The sequence below is a fragment of the Cryptomeria japonica genome, unplaced genomic scaffold (genome assembly GCF_030272615.1).
Source record: "Cryptomeria japonica unplaced genomic scaffold, Sugi_1.0 HiC_scaffold_132, whole genome shotgun sequence".
Lineage (NCBI taxonomy): Eukaryota > Viridiplantae > Streptophyta > Pinopsida > Cupressales > Cupressaceae > Cryptomeria > Cryptomeria japonica.
In genome coordinates this window covers 169847-190416 of record NW_026728954.1, presented here as the reverse complement: position 1 = coordinate 190416, position 20570 = coordinate 169847, and the positions used below count along the sequence as shown (strand labels likewise).

Here is a 20570-nt window from a genome sequence, read left to right as displayed (position 1 = left end):
AAGTCGGAGCCCGGTTTGCCCCGGGTGCGCACCTCGCGTGCACCTTCGGCGGGGTTGCGCGCCCTGGTGGGCACCATGGTGCGCACCAAGGAGCGCTCCGAAGTGTGCTCCAAGGTGCGGCGTGCACGAAGTCGGAGCCCGGTTTGCCCCGGGTGCGCACCTCGCGTGCACCTTCGCCGCGGTGGGCACCATGGCGTGCACGAAGTCGGAGCCCGGTTTGCCCCGGGTGCGCACCTCGCGTGCACCTTCGCCGGGGTGGGCACCTCGGCTGGGTTGCGCGCCCTGGTGCGCACCAAGGAGCGCTCCGAAGTGTGCTCCAAGGTGCGGCGTGCACGAAGTCGGAGCCCGGTTTGCCCCGGGTGCGCACCTCGCGTGCACCTTCGCCAGGGTGGGCACCTCGGTGCGCACACCTTCTCAATGTTTTCTTGCCTTTTCTGGAAATTGGTGAAGGCAGCGCATCAAAGGTGCGCACCTCGGTGTGCTCCGAGGTGCGAACCCGAGAGCGCTCCGAGGTGCCCACGAAGTCGAAAGTCGGGTTAATTGCATTGTTTTCCCCGGGTGCGCTCCGAGGTGCGCAACATCGGCGCGCACCAAGGAGGGCTCCGAAGTGTGCTCCAAGGTGCGCACGATGGCGTGCACCTCTGGTGCGCACGATTCGGAGCTCGGTTTGACCGGGGTGCGCACACCTTGGCTGGGTTGCGCACCTTTTGTGCGCTCCAAGGTGCGCACGAAGTCGGAGCTCGGTTTGCCCCGGGTGCGCACCTTCGCCAGGGTGCGCACCTTGATGCGCACGCCTTGGCTGGGCTGCGCACCTTGGTGGGCGCCATGGTGCGCACCTTTCGTGCGCTCCAAGGTGCGCACGAAGTCGGAGCTCGGTTTGCCCCGGGTGCGCACCTTGGTGGGCGCCATGGTGCACTCCGAGGTGCCCAAGATTGGTGCGCACCAAGGAGCGCTCCGAAGTGCGCTCCAAGGTGCGCGCGAAGTCGAAAGTTGGGTTAATTGTCCGGTTTGCCTCGGGTGCGCACCTTGCGTGCACCTTCGCCAGGGTGGGCGCCTTGGTGCGCACACCTTGGCTGGGCTGCGCACACCTTGGCACCCGCGTTTCCTTCATTTTAAATTTTTTTTTTTTACAATCTCTCAAGTGGGAAATTCTATAATCTCAACTTTTTTTGCCTTTTCAGGAAACTTTTGAATGGAGCGCATCATTGGTGCGCTCCGAAGTGTGCTCCAAAGCTCTCTCCAGCTGCGTGCACCTGCCCCGGCCGCGCACCCGGCCCCGCCCAGCTTCGCTCACCTGTCCCGGGCGTCTGGTGCGGAACCTTAGAGTAAGAAACATCACCGTGCACCTTGGCCAACGTGCGCGACTCGACCGAGCGCGCACTGGCCGAGGTGCACACCGATTTCACCTGGGTGCGCGCGCAGCACCTCGGGCGCACCGGGGTGCGCGCACAACGCCCGGGTTGCACCGTGGCCTGTGTGCTCGGGGCGCCTCGGGTGCGCGCTCGGTGTCGCCCCCGCGCGCGCGGTAGTGCGGGCAGCGCACCCCGGCCCGGCCCGGCCCCGACGAGAACGCAAACGGGCAAAAGGTTTATTCAAATAGCATTGCGACGCCCGGCGAAAAACTAAAAAAGGGTGCAACACCGGGACTTCCCGGGAGGTCACCCAATCCCAGTACTACTCCGGCCCAAGCGCGCTTAACTGCGGAGTTCTGATGGGATCCGGTGCACTAACGCTGGTATGATCGCACCCGTTATGAGCTTGTCGCAGTGTGTACTTAGCAAACCGCGACCCACGTGCGAATCCACCCCGGCCACCCACCCCCGTCGAGGTGCACACCCTCCCTCGCGAAGTGCGCCCCGTTCGCCAAGTGTGAGCCCTGCCCGGGTGCGCGCACCTTGCTAGGGCGTCGGGTGTGCACCCGGCCCGGCCTACGTGCGTGCACCTGGAGGGGGCGTCGTGTGCGTGCAGTGTCCCGTCTGCAACGCGGTGCCCACACACCACCTCGGGCGCAACGACCTGCGCTCACATGTGGGCCGAGTGCACCTTGGTGCATGTTCGGGGCGCCTCGGGTGCACGCTCGATCTTGCCCCGGTGCACCAAGGCGCTCGGTTTGCCCCGGGTGCGCACTTGGTGCAAGGTGGGCACCCAAAATAGGGATCAAGCACCAAAACACAAGTTTCGGGATGCAAAATGGGACCCAAGGACCACAAATGCGTTCCAAGACCCATGATGGGTCCACGAGAACAAAAATGTGTTCCGAGACTTAATAAACAAATATTGGGTTTTAGGAGAAGAAACATGCTCTGATGCCCAAAACGAGAATCGACCCCGAAAAGGCCACAGGCCAAAAGTGGGATGCGAGACAAAAAAAAATGGGACCCGAGGACCAAAATTGGGTTCCCAGGTCGAAGACAGGGCAACCGGACAAGAAACGACCTCTAAGGCTCGAAATGAGTCCCGACGACTAAAACTTGACAAGAAGCACCCATCAGGCACCCAACTCGACACCCATGGGATGCCGACCCACCCGGGCTTCCACCTAGCACACCTTGGCACCCACCCACCCTCGCACCCAACCTCGCACCCAACTTAGCACCTTTGAACCCACATTGGCACTCACCCTGACCCTGGCACCTTGGAACCCACATTGGCACTCACCTTGACCCTGGCACCCACCTTTGCACTCACCTTGGGACCCACCCTGGCTCCCACCTCGGCACCCACCCAGACACCCACCTTGGTTCCTTGGCACCCACCTTGGATCCTTGGCACCCACCCCGACACCCACCTTGGCACGCAACTTGGCTACTTGCCACCCACCTTGGCTCCTTGACGCCCACCCCGACAACCACCCCGTGACCTACCCTGGCTAGGGTTGGTGCACACCCACCCTGGTGCCCACCTTGGCACCCACCCTATGACCCACCTTGGCACGCACCTTAGTACCCACCCCGTTACCCACCCTAGGACCCACCCCGTGACCCACCTTGGCCAGGGTGGGTGCCTTGGTGCGCACAACTTGCCTGGGCTGCACACCAGGGCGGGCTCAAGATGGCACCCGCGTTCCGTTTTTTTCACTATCTTTCAAAACGGAAATTTTAAAATCTCATTTTTTTCTTTTTTTTGCCTTTTCTGGAAATTAGTGAAGGCAGCGCATCAAAGGTGCGCAATGCTGGTGCGAACCCGGGAGCGCTCCGATGTGTGCTCCAAGGTGCGGCGTGCACGAAGTCCGAGCCCGGTTTGCCCCGGGTGCGCACCTCGCGTGCACCTTCGCCGGGGTGAGCACCTTGGCTGGGTTGCGCGCCCTGGTGCGTACCAAGGAGCGCTCTGAAGTGTGCTCCAAGGTGCGGCGTGCACGAAGTCGGAGCCCGGTTTGCCCCGGGTGTGCACCTCGGGTGCGCACCTCGCGTGCACCTTCGCTGCGGTGGGCACCTTGGCTGGGTTGCGCGCCTTGGTGGGCACCATGCAGTGCACGAAGTCGGAGCCCGGTTTGCCCCGGGCGCGCACCTCCGCCAGGGTGGGCACCTTGGTGCGCACAACTTGCCTGGGCTGCGCATCAGGAAGGGCTCAAGATGGCACCCGCGTTCCGTTTTTTTCACTATCTTTCAGAACGGAAATTTTAAAATATCGTTTTTTTTTGCCTTTTCTGGAAATTAGTGAAGGCAGCGCATCAAAGGTGCGCAACGCTGGTGCGAACCTGGGAGCGCTCCGATGTGTGCTCCAAGGTGCGGCGTGCACGAAGTCGGAGCCCGGTTTGCCTCGGGTGCGCCCTGGTGGGCACCATGGTGCGCACCAAGGAGCGCTCCGAAGTGTGCTCCAAGGTGCGGCCTGCACGAAGTCGGAGCCCGGTTTGCCCCGGGTGTGCACCTCGGGTGGGCACCTTGGTGCGCATGCCTTGCCTGGGCTGCGCACCAGGGCGGGCTCAAGATGGCACCCGCGTTCCTTTTTTTTCACTATCTTTCAAAACGGAAATTTTAAAATCTCATTTTTTTTTGCCTTTTTCTGGAAATTAGTGAAGGCAGCGCATCAAAGGTGCGCACCTCGCTGCCCACCACGGTGCGCAACGCCGGTGGGCACCCGGGAGTGCTTCGAAGTGTGCTCCAAGGTGCTGCGTGCACGTTGTCGGAGCCCGGTTTGCCCCGGGTGCGCACCTCGCGTGCACCTTCGTCGGGGTGGGCACCTTGGCTTGGTTTGCCCCGGCTGCGCTCCGAAGCGGGGTTATTGGAGCGCCGCCTCTTTTTTTGTCGGAGCGTTTGGTGGGGTTTCTCGCATTGGCTCTTCCGAGGCCCGGTTGCCACCCTGGCGCGCACGAAGTCGGAAGTAGGGTTAATTGCCCGGGTGCGCACCTTTGCCAGGGTGGCACCTTACCTGGGCTGCGCACCAGGGCGGGCTCAAGATGGCACGCGCGTTCCGTTTTTTTCACTATCTTTCAAAACGGAAATTTTAAAATCTCCTTTTTTTTTTGCCTTTTCTGGAAATTAGTGAAGGCAGCGCATCAAAGGTGCGCACCTCGCTGCCCACCTTGGTGTGCTCTGAGGTGCGCACCCGGGAGCGCTACGAAGTGTGCTCCAAGGTGCGGCGTGCACGTTGTCGGAGCCCGGTTTGCCCCGGGTGCGCACCTCGCCTGCACCTTGGCCGGGGTGGGCACCTTGGCTGGGTTTGCCCAGGGTGCGCTCCGAAGCGGGGTTACTGGAGCGCCCCCTCTTTTTTTGTCAGAGAGTTTGGTGGGGTTTCTCGCATTGGCTCTTCCCAGGCCCGGTTGTTGGGTGCGCTCCCACCCTGGCGCGCGCGAAGTTGGAAGTTGGGTTAATTGCCCGGGCGCGCACCTTCGCCAGGGTGGGCACCTTGGTGCGCAAACCTTGGCTGGGCTGCGCACCAGGGCGGGCTCAAGATGGCACCAGCATTCCCTTTTTCTCACTATCTTTCAAAACGGAAATTTTAAAATCTCGTTTTTTTTTTGCCTTTTATGGAAATTAGTGAAGGCATCGCATCAAAGGTGCGCACCTCGCTGCCCACCTTGGTGTGCTCCGAGGTGCCCACCACGGTGCGCAACGCCGGTGCGAACCCGGGAGCGCCCCGATGTGTGCTCCAAGGTGCGGCGTGCACGAAGTCGGACCCCGGTTTGCCCCGGGTGCGCACCTCGCGTGCACCTTGGTGCGCACACCTTGGCTGGGTTGCGCGGCCTGGTGGGCACCATGGTGCGCACCAAGGAGCGCTCCGAAGTGTGCTCCAAGGTGCGGCGTGCACGAAGTCGGAGCCCGGTTTGCCCCGGGTGCGCACCTTCGCCGCGGTGGGCACCATGGCGTGCACGAAGTCGGAGCCCGGTTTGCCCCGGGTGCGCACCTCGCGTGCACCTTCGCCGGGGTGGGCACCTCGGCTGGGTTGCGCGCCCTGGTGCGCACCAAGGAGCGCTCTGAAGTGTGCTCCAAGGTGCGGCGTGCACGAAGTCGGAGCCCGGTTTGCCCCGGGTGTGCACCTCGCGTGCACCTTCGCTGCGGTGGGCACCTTGGCTGGGTTGCGCGCCTTGGTGGGCACCATGCAGTGCACGAAGTCGGAGCCCGGTTTGCCCCGGGCGCGCACCTCCGCCAGGGTGGGCACCTTGGTGCGCACAACTTGCCTGGGCTGCGCACCAGGAAGGGCTCAAGATGGCACCCGCGTTCCGTTTTTTTCACTATCTTTCAGAACGGAAATTTTAAAATATCGTTTTTTTTTGCCTTTTCTGGAAATTAGTGAAGGCAGCGCATCAAAGGTGCGCAACGCTGGTGCGAACCTGGGAGCGCTCCGATGTGTGCTCCAAGGTGCGGCGTGCACGAAGTCGGACCCCGGTTTGCCCCGGGTGCGCACCTCGCGTGCACCTTGGTGCGCACACCTTGGCTGGGTTGCGCGCCCTGGTGGGCACCATGGTGCGCACCAAGGAGCGCTCCGAAGTGTGCTCCAAGGTGCGGCGTGCACGAAGTCGGAGCCCGGTTTGCCCCGGGTGCGCACCTCGCGTGCACCTTCGCCGCGGTGGGCACCATGGCGTGCACGAAGTCGGAGCCCGGTTTGCCCCGGGTGCGCACCTCGCGTGCACCTTCGCCGGGGTGGGCACCTTAGTGTGCAGACCTTGGCTGGGTTGCGCGCCCTGGTGGGCACCATGGTGCGCACCAAGGAGCGCTCCGAAGTGTGCTCCAAGGTGCGGCCTGCACGAAGTCGGAGCCCGGTTTGCCCCGGGTGTGCACCTCGGGTGGGCACCTTGGTGCGCATGCCTTGCCTGGGCTGCGCACCAGGGCGGGCTCAAGATGGCACCCGCGTTCCTTTTTTTTCACTATCTTTCAAAACGGAAATTTTAAAATCTCATTTTTTTTTGCCTTTTTCTGGAAATTAGTGAAGGCAGCGCATCAAAGGTGCGCACCTCGCTGCCCACCACGGTGCGCAACGCCGGTGGGCACCCGGGAGTGCTTCGAAGTGTGCTCCAAGGTGCTGCGTGCACGTTGTCGGAGCCCGGTTTGCCCCGGGTGCGCACCTCGCGTGCACCTTCGTCGGGGTGGGCACCTTGGCTGGGTTTGCCCCGGCTGCGCTCCGAAGCGGGGTTATTGGAGCGCCGCCTCTTTTTTTGTCGGAGCGTTTGGTGGGGTTTCTCGCATTGGCTCTTCCGAGGCCCGGTTGCCACCCTGGCGCGCACGAAGTCGGAAGTAGGGTTAATTGCCCGGGTGCGCACCTTTGCCAGGGTGGGCACCTTACCTGGGCTGCGCACCAGGGCGGGCTCAAGATGGCACGCGCGTTCCGTTTTTTTCACTATCTTTCAAAACGGAAATTTTAAAATCTCCTTTTTTTTTTGCCTTTTCTGGAAATTAGTGAAGGCAGCGCATCAAAGGTGCGCACCTCGCTGCCCACCTTGGTGTGCTCTGAGGTGCGCACCCGGGAGCGCTACGAAGTGTGCTCCAAGGTGCGGCGTGCACGTTGTCGGAGCCCGGTTTGCCCCGGGTGCGCACCTCGCCTGCACCTTGGCCGGGGTGGGCACCTTGGCTGGGTTTGCCCAGGGTGCGCTCCGAAGCGGGGTTACTGGAGCGCCCCCTCTTTTTTTGTCAGAGCGTTTGGTGGGGTTTCTCGCATTGGCTCTTCCCAGGCCCGGTTGTTGGGTGCGCTCCCACCCTGGCGCGCGCGAAGTTGGAAGTTGGGTTAATTGCCCGGGCGCGCACCTTCGCCAGGGTGGGCACCTTGGTGCGCACACCTTGGCTGGGCTGCGCACCAGGGCGGGCTCAAGATGGCACCAGCATTCCCTTTTTCTCACTATCTTTCAAAACGGAAATTTTAAAATCTCGTTTTTTTTTTGCCTTTTATGGAAATTAGTGAAGGCATCGCATCAAAGGTGCGCACCTCGCTGCCCACCTTGGTGTGCTCCGAGGTGCCCACCACGGTGCGCAACGCCGGTGCGAACCCGGGAGCGCCCCGATGTGTGCTCCAAGGTGCGGCGTGCACGAAGTCGGACCCCGGTTTGCCCCGGGTGCGCACCTCGCGTGCACCTTGGTGCGCACACCTTGGCTGGGTTGCGCGGCCTGGTGGGCACCATGGTGCGCACCAAGGAGCGCTCCGAAGTGTGCTCCAAGGTGCGGCGTGCACGAAGTCGGAGCCCGGTTTGCCCCGGGTACGCACCTCGCGTGCACCTTCGCCGGGGTGGGCACCTCGGCTGGGTTGCGCGCCCTGGTGCGCACCAAGGAGCGCTCCGAAGTGTGCTCCAAGGTGCGGCGTGCACGAAGTCGGAGCCCGGTTTGCCCCGGGTGCGCACCTTCGCCGCGGTGCGCACCATGGCGTGCACGAAGTCGGAGCCCGGTTTGCCCCGGGTGCGCACCTCGCGTGCACCTTCGGCGGGGTTGCGCGCCCTGGTGGGCACCATGGTGCGCACCAAGGAGCGCTCCGAAGTGTGCTCCAAGGTGCGGCGTGCACGAAGTCGGAGCCCGGTTTGCCCCGGGTGCGCACCTCGCGTGCACCTTCGGCGGGGTTGCGCGCCCTGGTGGGCACCATGGTGCGCACCAAGGAGCGCTCCGAAGTGTGCTCCAAGGTGCGGCGTGCACGAAGTCGGAGCCCGGTTTGCCCCGGGTGCGCACCTCGCGTGCACCTTCGCCGCGGTGGGCACCATGGCGTGCACGAAGTCGGAGCCCGGTTTGCCCCGGGTGCGCACCTCGCGTGCACCTTCGCCGGGGTGGGCACCTCGGCTGGGTTGCGCGCCCTGGTGCGCACCAAGGAGCGCTCCGAAGTGTGCTCCAAGGTGCGGCGTGCACGAAGTCGGAGCCCGGTTTGCCCCGGGTGCGCACCTCGCGTGCACCTTCGCCAGGGTGGGCACCTCGGTGCGCACACCTTCTCAATGTTTTCTTGCCTTTTCTGGAAATTGGTGAAGGCAGCGCATCAAAGGTGCGCACCTCGGTGTGCTCCGAGGTGCGAACCCGAGAGCGCTCCGAGGTGCCCACGAAGTCGAAAGTCGGGTTAATTGCATTGTTTTCCCCGGGTGCGCTCCGAGGTGCGCAACATCGGCGCGCACCAAGGAGGGCTCCGAAGTGTGCTCCAAGGTGCGCACGATGGCGTGCACCTCTGGTGCGCACGATTCGGAGCTCGGTTTGACCGGGGTGCGCACACCTTGGCTGGGTTGCGCACCTTTTGTGCGCTCCAAGGTGCGCACGAAGTCGGAGCTCGGTTTGCCCCGGGTGCGCACCTTCGCCAGGGTGCGCACCTTGATGCGCACGCCTTGGCTGGGCTGCGCACCTTGGTGGGCGCCATGGTGCGCACCTTTCGTGCGCTCCAAGGTGCGCACGAAGTCGGAGCTCGGTTTGCCCCGGGTGCGCACCTTGGTGGGCGCCATGGTGCACTCCGAGGTGCCCAAGATTGGTGCGCACCAAGGAGCGCTCCGAAGTGCGCTCCAAGGTGCGCGCGAAGTCGAAAGTTGGGTTAATTGTCCGGTTTGCCTCGGGTGCGCACCTTGCGTGCACCTTCGCCAGGGTGGGCGCCTTGGTGCGCACACCTTGGCTGGGCTGCGCACACCTTGGCACCCGCGTTTCCTTCATTTTAAATTTTTTTTTTTTACAATCTCTCAAGTGGGAAATTCTATAATCTCAACTTTTTTTGCCTTTTCAGGAAACTTTTGAATGGAGCGCATCATTGGTGCGCTCCGAAGTGTGCTCCAAAGCTCTCTCCAGCTGCGTGCACCTGCCCCGGCCGCGCACCCGGCCCCGCCCAGCTTCGCTCACCTGTCCCGGGCGTCTGGTGCGGAACCTTAGAGTAAGAAACATCACCGTGCACCTTGGCCAACGTGCGCGACTCGACCGAGCGCGCACTGGCCGAGGTGCACACCGATTTCACCTGGGTGCGCGCGCAGCACCTCGGGCGCACCGGGGTGCGCGCACAACGCCCGGGTTGCACCGTGGCCTGTGTGCTCGGGGCGCCTCGGGTGCGCGCTCGGTGTCGCCCCCGCGCGCGCGGTAGTGCGGGCAGCGCACCCCGGCCCGGCCCGGCCCCGACGAGAACGCAAACGGGCAAAAGGTTTATTCAAATAGCATTGCGACGCCCGGCGAAAAACTAAAAAAGGGTGCAACACCGGGACTTCCCGGGAGGTCACCCATCCCAGTACTACTCCGGCCCAAGCGCGCTTAACTGCGGAGTTCTGATGGGATCCGGTGCACTAACGCTGGTATGATCGCACCCGTTATGAGCTTGTCGCAGTGTGTACTTAGCAAACCGCGACCCACGTGCGAATCCACCCCGGCCACCCACCCCCGTCGAGGTGCACACCCTCCCTCGCGAAGTGCGCCCCGTTCGCCAAGTGTGAGCCCTGCCCGGGTGCGCGCACCTTGCTAGGGCGTCGGGTGTGCACCCGGCCCGGCCTACGTGCGTGCACCTGGAGGGGGCGTCGTGTGCGTGCAGTGTCCCGTCTGCAACGCGGTGCCCACACACCACCTCGGGCGCAACGACCTGCGCTCACATGTGGGCCGAGTGCACCTTGGTGCATGTTCGGGGCGCCTCGGGTGCACGCTCGATCTTGCCCCGGTGCACCAAGGCGCTCGGTTTGCCCCGGGTGCGCACTTGGTGCAAGGTGGGCACCCAAAATAGGGATCAAGCACCAAAACACAAGTTTCGGGATGCAAAATGGGACCCAAGGACCACAAATGCGTTCCAAGACCCATGATGGGTCCACGAGAACAAAAATGTGTTCCGAGACTTAATAAACAAATATTGGGTTTTAGGAGAAGAAACATGCTCTGATGCCCAAAACGAGAATCGACCCCGAAAAGGCCACAGGCCAAAAGTGGGATGCGAGACAAAAAAAAATGGGACCCGAGGACCAAAATTGGGTTCCCAGGTCGAAGACAGGGCAACCGGACAAGAAACGACCTCTAAGGCTCGAAATGAGTCCCGACGACTAAAACTTGACAAGAAGCACCCATCAGGCACCCAACTCGACACCCATGGGATGCCGACCCACCCGGGCTTCCACCTAGCACACCTTGGCACCCACCCACCCTCGCACCCAACCTCGCACCCAACTTAGCACCTTTGAACCCACATTGGCACTCACCCTGACCCTGGCACCTTGGAACCCACATTGGCACTCACCTTGACCCTGGCACCCACCTTTGCACTCACCTTGGGACCCACCCTGGCTCCCACCTCGGCACCCACCCAGACACCCACCTTGGTTCCTTGGCACCCACCTTGGATCCTTGGCACCCACCCCGACACCCACCTTGGCACGCAACTTGGCTACTTGCCACCCACCTTGGCTCCTTGACGCCCACCCCGACAACCACCCCGTGACCTACCCTGGCTAGGGTTGGTGCACACCCACCCTGGTGCCCACCTTGGCACCCACCCTATGACCCACCTTGGCACGCACCTTAGTACCCACCCCGTTACCCACCCTAGGACCCACCCCGTGACCCACCTTGGCCAGGGTGGGTGCCTTGGTGCGCACAACTTGCCTGGGCTGCACACCAGGGCGGGCTCAAGATGGCACCCGCGTTCCGTTTTTTTCACTATCTTTCAAAACGGAAATTTTAAAATCTCATTTTTTTCTTTTTTTTGCCTTTTCTGGAAATTAGTGAAGGCAGCGCATCAAAGGTGCGCAATGCTGGTGCGAACCCGGGAGCGCTCCGATGTGTGCTCCAAGGTGCGGCGTGCACGAAGTCCGAGCCCGGTTTGCCCCGGGTGCGCACCTCGCGTGCACCTTCGCCGGGGTGAGCACCTTGGCTGGGTTGCGCGCCCTGGTGCGTACCAAGGAGCGCTCTGAAGTGTGCTCCAAGGTGCGGCGTGCACGAAGTCGGAGCCCGGTTTGCCCCGGGTGTGCACCTCGGGTGCGCACCTCGCGTGCACCTTCGCTGCGGTGGGCACCTTGGCTGGGTTGCGCGCCTTGGTGGGCACCATGCAGTGCACGAAGTCGGAGCCCGGTTTGCCCCGGGCGCGCACCTCCGCCAGGGTGGGCACCTTGGTGCGCACAACTTGCCTGGGCTGCGCATCAGGAAGGGCTCAAGATGGCACCCGCGTTCCGTTTTTTTCACTATCTTTCAGAACGGAAATTTTAAAATATCGTTTTTTTTTGCCTTTTCTGGAAATTAGTGAAGGCAGCGCATCAAAGGTGCGCAACGCTGGTGCGAACCTGGGAGCGCTCCGATGTGTGCTCCAAGGTGCGGCGTGCACGAAGTCGGAGCCCGGTTTGCCTCGGGTGCGCCCTGGTGGGCACCATGGTGCGCACCAAGGAGCGCTCCGAAGTGTGCTCCAAGGTGCGGCCTGCACGAAGTCGGAGCCCGGTTTGCCCCGGGTGTGCACCTCGGGTGGGCACCTTGGTGCGCATGCCTTGCCTGGGCTGCGCACCAGGGCGGGCTCAAGATGGCACCCGCGTTCCTTTTTTTTCACTATCTTTCAAAACGGAAATTTTAAAATCTCATTTTTTTTTGCCTTTTTCTGGAAATTAGTGAAGGCAGCGCATCAAAGGTGCGCACCTCGCTGCCCACCACGGTGCGCAACGCCGGTGGGCACCCGGGAGTGCTTCGAAGTGTGCTCCAAGGTGCTGCGTGCACGTTGTCGGAGCCCGGTTTGCCCCGGGTGCGCACCTCGCGTGCACCTTCGTCGGGGTGGGCACCTTGGCTTGGTTTGCCCCGGCTGCGCTCCGAAGCGGGGTTATTGGAGCGCCGCCTCTTTTTTTGTCGGAGCGTTTGGTGGGGTTTCTCGCATTGGCTCTTCCGAGGCCCGGTTGCCACCCTGGCGCGCACGAAGTCGGAAGTAGGGTTAATTGCCCGGGTGCGCACCTTTGCCAGGGTGGCACCTTACCTGGGCTGCGCACCAGGGCGGGCTCAAGATGGCACGCGCGTTCCGTTTTTTTCACTATCTTTCAAAACGGAAATTTTAAAATCTCCTTTTTTTTTTGCCTTTTCTGGAAATTAGTGAAGGCAGCGCATCAAAGGTGCGCACCTCGCTGCCCACCTTGGTGTGCTCTGAGGTGCGCACCCGGGAGCGCTACGAAGTGTGCTCCAAGGTGCGGCGTGCACGTTGTCGGAGCCCGGTTTGCCCCGGGTGCGCACCTCGCCTGCACCTTGGCCGGGGTGGGCACCTTGGCTGGGTTTGCCCAGGGTGCGCTCCGAAGCGGGGTTACTGGAGCGCCCCCTCTTTTTTTGTCAGAGAGTTTGGTGGGGTTTCTCGCATTGGCTCTTCCCAGGCCCGGTTGTTGGGTGCGCTCCCACCCTGGCGCGCGCGAAGTTGGAAGTTGGGTTAATTGCCCGGGCGCGCACCTTCGCCAGGGTGGGCACCTTGGTGCGCAAACCTTGGCTGGGCTGCGCACCAGGGCGGGCTCAAGATGGCACCAGCATTCCCTTTTTCTCACTATCTTTCAAAACGGAAATTTTAAAATCTCGTTTTTTTTTTGCCTTTTATGGAAATTAGTGAAGGCATCGCATCAAAGGTGCGCACCTCGCTGCCCACCTTGGTGTGCTCCGAGGTGCCCACCACGGTGCGCAACGCCGGTGCGAACCCGGGAGCGCCCCGATGTGTGCTCCAAGGTGCGGCGTGCACGAAGTCGGACCCCGGTTTGCCCCGGGTGCGCACCTCGCGTGCACCTTGGTGCGCACACCTTGGCTGGGTTGCGCGGCCTGGTGGGCACCATGGTGCGCACCAAGGAGCGCTCCGAAGTGTGCTCCAAGGTGCGGCGTGCACGAAGTCGGAGCCCGGTTTGCCCCGGGTGCGCACCTTCGCCGCGGTGGGCACCATGGCGTGCACGAAGTCGGAGCCCGGTTTGCCCCGGGTGCGCACCTCGCGTGCACCTTCGCCGGGGTGGGCACCTCGGCTGGGTTGCGCGCCCTGGTGCGCACCAAGGAGCGCTCTGAAGTGTGCTCCAAGGTGCGGCGTGCACGAAGTCGGAGCCCGGTTTGCCCCGGGTGTGCACCTCGCGTGCACCTTCGCTGCGGTGGGCACCTTGGCTGGGTTGCGCGCCTTGGTGGGCACCATGCAGTGCACGAAGTCGGAGCCCGGTTTGCCCCGGGCGCGCACCTCCGCCAGGGTGGGCACCTTGGTGCGCACAACTTGCCTGGGCTGCGCACCAGGAAGGGCTCAAGATGGCACCCGCGTTCCGTTTTTTTCACTATCTTTCAGAACGGAAATTTTAAAATATCGTTTTTTTTTGCCTTTTCTGGAAATTAGTGAAGGCAGCGCATCAAAGGTGCGCAACGCTGGTGCGAACCTGGGAGCGCTCCGATGTGTGCTCCAAGGTGCGGCGTGCACGAAGTCGGACCCCGGTTTGCCCCGGGTGCGCACCTCGCGTGCACCTTGGTGCGCACACCTTGGCTGGGTTGCGCGCCCTGGTGGGCACCATGGTGCGCACCAAGGAGCGCTCCGAAGTGTGCTCCAAGGTGCGGCGTGCACGAAGTCGGAGCCCGGTTTGCCCCGGGTGCGCACCTCGCGTGCACCTTCGCCGCGGTGGGCACCATGGCGTGCACGAAGTCGGAGCCCGGTTTGCCCCGGGTGCGCACCTCGCGTGCACCTTCGCCGGGGTGGGCACCTTAGTGTGCAGACCTTGGCTGGGTTGCGCGCCCTGGTGGGCACCATGGTGCGCACCAAGGAGCGCTCCGAAGTGTGCTCCAAGGTGCGGCCTGCACGAAGTCGGAGCCCGGTTTGCCCCGGGTGTGCACCTCGGGTGGGCACCTTGGTGCGCATGCCTTGCCTGGGCTGCGCACCAGGGCGGGCTCAAGATGGCACCCGCGTTCCTTTTTTTTCACTATCTTTCAAAACGGAAATTTTAAAATCTCATTTTTTTTTGCCTTTTTCTGGAAATTAGTGAAGGCAGCGCATCAAAGGTGCGCACCTCGCTGCCCACCACGGTGCGCAACGCCGGTGGGCACCCGGGAGTGCTTCGAAGTGTGCTCCAAGGTGCTGCGTGCACGTTGTCGGAGCCCGGTTTGCCCCGGGTGCGCACCTCGCGTGCACCTTCGTCGGGGTGGGCACCTTGGCTGGGTTTGCCCCGGCTGCGCTCCGAAGCGGGGTTATTGGAGCGCCGCCTCTTTTTTTGTCGGAGCGTTTGGTGGGGTTTCTCGCATTGGCTCTTCCGAGGCCCGGTTGCCACCCTGGCGCGCACGAAGTCGGAAGTAGGGTTAATTGCCCGGGTGCGCACCTTTGCCAGGGTGGGCACCTTACCTGGGCTGCGCACCAGGGCGGGCTCAAGATGGCACGCGCGTTCCGTTTTTTTCACTATCTTTCAAAACGGAAATTTTAAAATCTCCTTTTTTTTTTGCCTTTTCTGGAAATTAGTGAAGGCAGCGCATCAAAGGTGCGCACCTCGCTGCCCACCTTGGTGTGCTCTGAGGTGCGCACCCGGGAGCGCTACGAAGTGTGCTCCAAGGTGCGGCGTGCACGTTGTCGGAGCCCGGTTTGCCCCGGGTGCGCACCTCGCCTGCACCTTGGCCGGGGTGGGCACCTTGGCTGGGTTTGCCCAGGGTGCGCTCCGAAGCGGGGTTACTGGAGCGCCCCCTCTTTTTTTGTCAGAGCGTTTGGTGGGGTTTCTCGCATTGGCTCTTCCCAGGCCCGGTTGTTGGGTGCGCTCCCACCCTGGCGCGCGCGAAGTTGGAAGTTGGGTTAATTGCCCGGGCGCGCACCTTCGCCAGGGTGGGCACCTTGGTGCGCACACCTTGGCTGGGCTGCGCACCAGGGCGGGCTCAAGATGGCACCAGCATTCCCTTTTTCTCACTATCTTTCAAAACGGAAATTTTAAAATCTCGTTTTTTTTTTGCCTTTTATGGAAATTAGTGAAGGCATCGCATCAAAGGTGCGCACCTCGCTGCCCACCTTGGTGTGCTCCGAGGTGCCCACCACGGTGCGCAACGCCGGTGCGAACCCGGGAGCGCCCCGATGTGTGCTCCAAGGTGCGGCGTGCACGAAGTCGGACCCCGGTTTGCCCCGGGTGCGCACCTCGCGTGCACCTTGGTGCGCACACCTTGGCTGGGTTGCGCGGCCTGGTGGGCACCATGGTGCGCACCAAGGAGCGCTCCGAAGTGTGCTCCAAGGTGCGGCGTGCACGAAGTCGGAGCCCGGTTTGCCCCGGGTACGCACCTCGCGTGCACCTTCGCCGGGGTGGGCACCTCGGCTGGGTTGCGCGCCCTGGTGCGCACCAAGGAGCGCTCCGAAGTGTGCTCCAAGGTGCGGCGTGCACGAAGTCGGAGCCCGGTTTGCCCCGGGTGCGCACCTTCGCCGCGGTGCGCACCATGGCGTGCACGAAGTCGGAGCCCGGTTTGCCCCGGGTGCGCACCTCGCGTGCACCTTCGGCGGGGTTGCGCGCCCTGGTGGGCACCATGGTGCGCACCAAGGAGCGCTCCGAAGTGTGCTCCAAGGTGCGGCGTGCACGAAGTCGGAGCCCGGTTTGCCCCGGGTGCGCACCTCGCGTGCACCTTCGGCGGGGTTGCGCGCCCTGGTGGGCACCATGGTGCGCACCAAGGAGCGCTCCGAAGTGTGCTCCAAGGTGCGGCGTGCACGAAGTCGGAGCCCGGTTTGCCCCGGGTGCGCACCTCGCGTGCACCTTCGCCGCGGTGGGCACCATGGCGTGCACGAAGTCGGAGCCCGGTTTGCCCCGGGTGCGCACCTCGCGTGCACCTTCGCCGGGGTGGGCACCTCGGCTGGGTTGCGCGCCCTGGTGCGCACCAAGGAGCGCTCCGAAGTGTGCTCCAAGGTGCGGCGTGCACGAAGTCGGAGCCCGGTTTGCCCCGGGTGCGCACCTCGCGTGCACCTTCGCCAGGGTGGGCACCTCGGTGCGCACACCTTCTCAATGTTTTCTTGCCTTTTCTGGAAATTGGTGAAGGCAGCGCATCAAAGGTGCGCACCTCGGTGTGCTCCGAGGTGCGAACCCGAGAGCGCTCCGAGGTGCCCACGAAGTCGAAAGTCGGGTTAATTGCATTGTTTTCCCCGGGTGCGCTCCGAGGTGCGCAACATCGGCGCGCACCAAGGAGGGCTCTGAAGTGTGCTCCAAGGTGCGCACGATGGCGTGCACCTCTGGTGCGCACGATTCGGAGCTCGGTTTGACCGGGGTGCGCACACCTTGGCTGGGTTGCGCACCTTTTGTGCGCTCCAAGGTGCGCACGAAGTCGGAGCTCGGTTTGCCCCGGGTGCGCACCTTCGCCAGGGTGCGCACCTTGATGCGCACGCCTTGGCTGGGCTGCGCACCTTGGTGGGCGCCATGGTGCGCACCTTTCGTGCGCTCCAAGGTGCGCACGAAGTCGGAGCTCGGTTTGCCCCGGGTGCGCACCTTGGTGGGCGCCATGGTGCACTCCGAGGTGCCCAAGATTGGTGCGCACCAAGGAGCGCTCCGAAGTGCGCTCCAAGGTGCGCGCGAAGTCGAAAGTTGGGTTAATTGTCCGGTTTGCCTCGGGTGCGCACCTTGCGTGCACCTTCGCCAGGGTGGGCGCCTTGGTGCGCACACCTTGGCTGGGCTGCGCACACCTTGGCACCCGCGTTTCCTTCATTTTAAATTTTTTTTTTTTACAATCTCTCAAGTGGGAAATTCTATAATCTCAACTTTTTTTGCCTTTTCAGGAAACTTTTGAATGGAGCGCATCATTGGTGCGCTCCGAAGTGTGCTCCAAAGCTCTCTCCAGCTGCGTGCACCTGCCCCGGCCGCGCACCCGGCCCCGCCCAGCTTCGCTCACCTGTCCCGGGCGTCTGGTGCGGAACCTTAGAGTAAGAAACATCACCGTGCACCTTGGCCAACGTGCGCGACTCGACCGAGCGCGCACTGGCCGAGGTGCACACCGATTTCACCTGGGTGCGCGCGCAGCACCTCGGGCGCACCGGGGTGCGCGCACAACGCCCGGGTTGCACCGTGGCCTGTGTGCTCGGGGCGCCTCGGGTGCGCGCTCGGTGTCGCCCCCGCGCGCGCGGTAGTGCGGGCAGCGCACCCCGGCCCGGCCCGGCCCCGACGAGAACGCAAACGGGCAAAAGGTTTATTCAAATAGCATTGCGACGCCCGGCGAAAAACTAAAAAAGGGTGCAACACCGGGACTTCCCGGGAGGTCACCCATCCCAGTACTACTCCGGCCCAAGCGCGCTTAACTGCGGAGTTCTGATGGGATCCGGTGCACTAACGCTGGTATGATCGCACCCGTTATGAGCTTGTCGCAGTGTGTACTTAGCAAACCGCGACCCACGTGCGAATCCACCCCGGCCACCCACCCCCGTCGAGGTGCACACCCTCCCTCGCGAAGTGCGCCCCGTTCGCCAAGTGTGAGCCCTGCCCGGGTGCGCGCACCTTGCTAGGGCGTCGGGTGTGCACCCGGCCCGGCCTACGTGCGTGCACCTGGAGGGGGCGTCGTGTGCGTGCAGTGTCCCGTCTGCAACGCGGTGCCCACACACCACCTCGGGCGCAACGACCTGCGCTCACATGTGGGCCGAGTGCACCTTGGTGCATGTTCGGGGCGCCTCGGGTGCACGCTCGATCTTGCCCCGGTGCACCAAGGCGCTCGGTTTGCCCCGGGTGCGCACTTGGTGCAAGGTGGGCACCCAAAATAGGGATCAAGCACCAAAACACAAGTTTCGGGATGCAAAATGGGACCCAAGGACCACAAATGCGTTCCAAGACCCATGATGGGTCCACGAGAACAAAAATGTGTTCCGAGACTTAATAAACAAATATTGGGTTTTAGGAGAAGAAACATGCTCTGATGCCCAAAACGAGAATCGACCCCGAAAAGGCCACAGGCCAAAAGTGGGATGCGAGACAAAAAAAAATGGGACCCGAGGACCAAAATTGGGTTCCCAGGTCGAAGACAGGGCAACCGGACAAGAAACGACCTCTAAGGCTCGAAATGAGTCCCGACGACTAAAACTTGACAAGAAGCACCCATCAGGCACCCAACTCGACACCCATGGGATGCCGACCCACCCGGGCTTCCACCTAGCACACCTTGGCACCCACCCACCCTCGCACCCAACCTCGCACCCAACTTAGCACCTTTGAACCCACATTGGCACTCACCCTGACCCTGGCACCTTGGAACCCACATTGGCACTCACCTTGACCCTGGCACCCACCTTTGCACTCACCTTGGGACCCACCCTGGCTCCCACCTCGGCACCCACCCAGACACCCACCTTGGTTCCTTGGCACCCACCTTGGATCCTTGGCACCCACCCCGACACCCACCTTGGCACGCAACTTGGCTACTTGCCACCCACCTTGGCTCCTTGACGCCCACCCCGACAACCACCCCGTGACCTACCCTGGCTAGGGTTGGTGCACACCCACCCTGGTGCCCACCTTGGCACCCACCCTATGACCCACCTTGGCACGCACCTTAGTACCCACCCCGTTACCCACCCTAGGACCCACCCCGTGACCCACCTTGGCCAGGGTGGGTGCACCCACCCTGGTGCCCACCTTGGCACCCACCCATCCTAGCACCCAGCCTGTGACCGGGCTTGGAACCCAACCTTGCACCCGCACCCGTCTTGGCCAGTGTGGGTGCGCACCCATCCTGGCACCCACGTTGTGACACACCCTTTAACCCACGCACCCTAGCACCCACGTTGGCACCCACCTTGGAACCCAACCTAGCAACTTGGCACCCACCCCGTGACCCACCTTGGCATCCACCATAGCAGTCGCCGACTTGGCACCCACCTCGGCACCCACCTTGACACTTGTGGACCCACCTTGCCACTCACCCTAGCATCGACCCATCCTAGCACCCACCCTGGCACCTTTGCACCCTAGCACTCACCCATCCTAGCACCTAACCTGTGACCCACCTTGACACTCACCCTCGCACCCACCTTGGAACCCAACCTAGCACCCACCCACCCTGACACCAACCCTAGCACCTACCCACCCTTGCACCCACCCTGTGACCCATCTTGGCACCCACCCATCCTACCACTCAACCTATCACCCACCTTCTCACCCACCTTGGCATCCACCTTAGCACCCACCCACACTGGCACCTTGGCACCCACCTCGGGCAAGGTGGGTGCACACCCACCCTGGCACCCAATTTAGAACCCACCGAGCATGTTACCCACCTTGGCACCCACATTGCAGCCCACCCTAGTACCCACCCTATGACCCACATTGGCATCCACACCCTAGCACCCAGGCACCTCGACACCCGCCTTGACACCCACCCTAGCACTGAACCTGTGACCCACCTTGGAACTCACCCTAGAACCCACCCACCCTGTGAACCACCTTGGCATCCACCTTAGCACCCACCCACCTTGGCACCCACTCTAGCACTCACCCATCCTAACACCCAACTTGTTACCCACCTTGGCACCCGCCCTCGCGTCCACCTTGAAACCCACCCTAGCACCCACCCACGCAGGAGCCCACCTTGGCACCCAACCTAACACCCACGCATCCTGGCACCCAACTTGTGACCCACCTTGGAACCCACCCTAGTACCCACCTTTGAACCCACTATATCACCAACCCACCTTGGCACCCACCCTATGACCCTCTTTGGAATCCACCCTAGCACGCACCCACCCTGGCACCCACCATGGAGCGCACCCTAGCACCCACCCACCTCGGCACGCACCTCAACACCCACCTTGGTGTGCGCACTGCGCCAACCTCTCAAAGACCCTATGTGGTGCGCTCCAAAGTGTACACCTTTGGTGCGCTCCAAGGTGCGCACCTTTGGTGCACACCGAGGTGCACACCAAAGTGTGCACCGAGGTGAGCACCAAAGTGCACTCCAGGGTGCACACCAAGGCGTGCACCTTTGGTGCGGTCAATGCAAACGAATTCGGAAGTTGGGGTCGATGTCCTAATCGCTGCTGCAGACTACACGTATGAGAATCGGACAAATAGCTTTATATAGGGGAGGTGTTGCGTTTGATGGGTCGACTCCCCTGGTTGTGTGCACTGCACCAACTTCAAAGACCCTGTCTTGTTTAAGAAGTCAAAAGTTGGGGTGGATGTCCTAATCATTGCTGCAGTCTACGCATGTATGAGAATCAGACAAATAGCTTATATAGGGGAGGTGTTGCATTCGGTGGGTTGACTCCCCTGGTTGTGCGCACTGCGCCAACCTCAAAGACCCCGCATAGCAGAAGAAGTCGGAAGTCGGATTTTGGTG

At 62.5% G+C, this 20570-nt stretch overlaps 3 non-coding genes across 3 annotated transcripts; all 3 read right to left on the bottom strand.

Moving 5' to 3' along the window:
- Positions 1-1629: 1629 nt before the first annotated feature.
- On the bottom strand, positions 1630-1749 carry LOC131866142 (5S ribosomal RNA). Its single transcript, XR_009364774.1, has one exon. It is a non-coding gene; the product is annotated as a 5S ribosomal RNA (ribosomal RNA).
- Positions 1750-9553: 7804 nt separating this feature from the next.
- LOC131866119 (5S ribosomal RNA) lies at positions 9554-9672 on the bottom strand. Its single transcript, XR_009364751.1, has one exon. It is a non-coding gene; the product is annotated as a 5S ribosomal RNA (ribosomal RNA).
- Positions 9673-17476: 7804 nt separating this feature from the next.
- On the bottom strand, positions 17477-17595 carry LOC131866118 (5S ribosomal RNA). The gene has a single exon (XR_009364750.1). It is a non-coding gene; the product is annotated as a 5S ribosomal RNA (ribosomal RNA).
- Positions 17596-20570: the final 2975 nt, after the last annotated feature.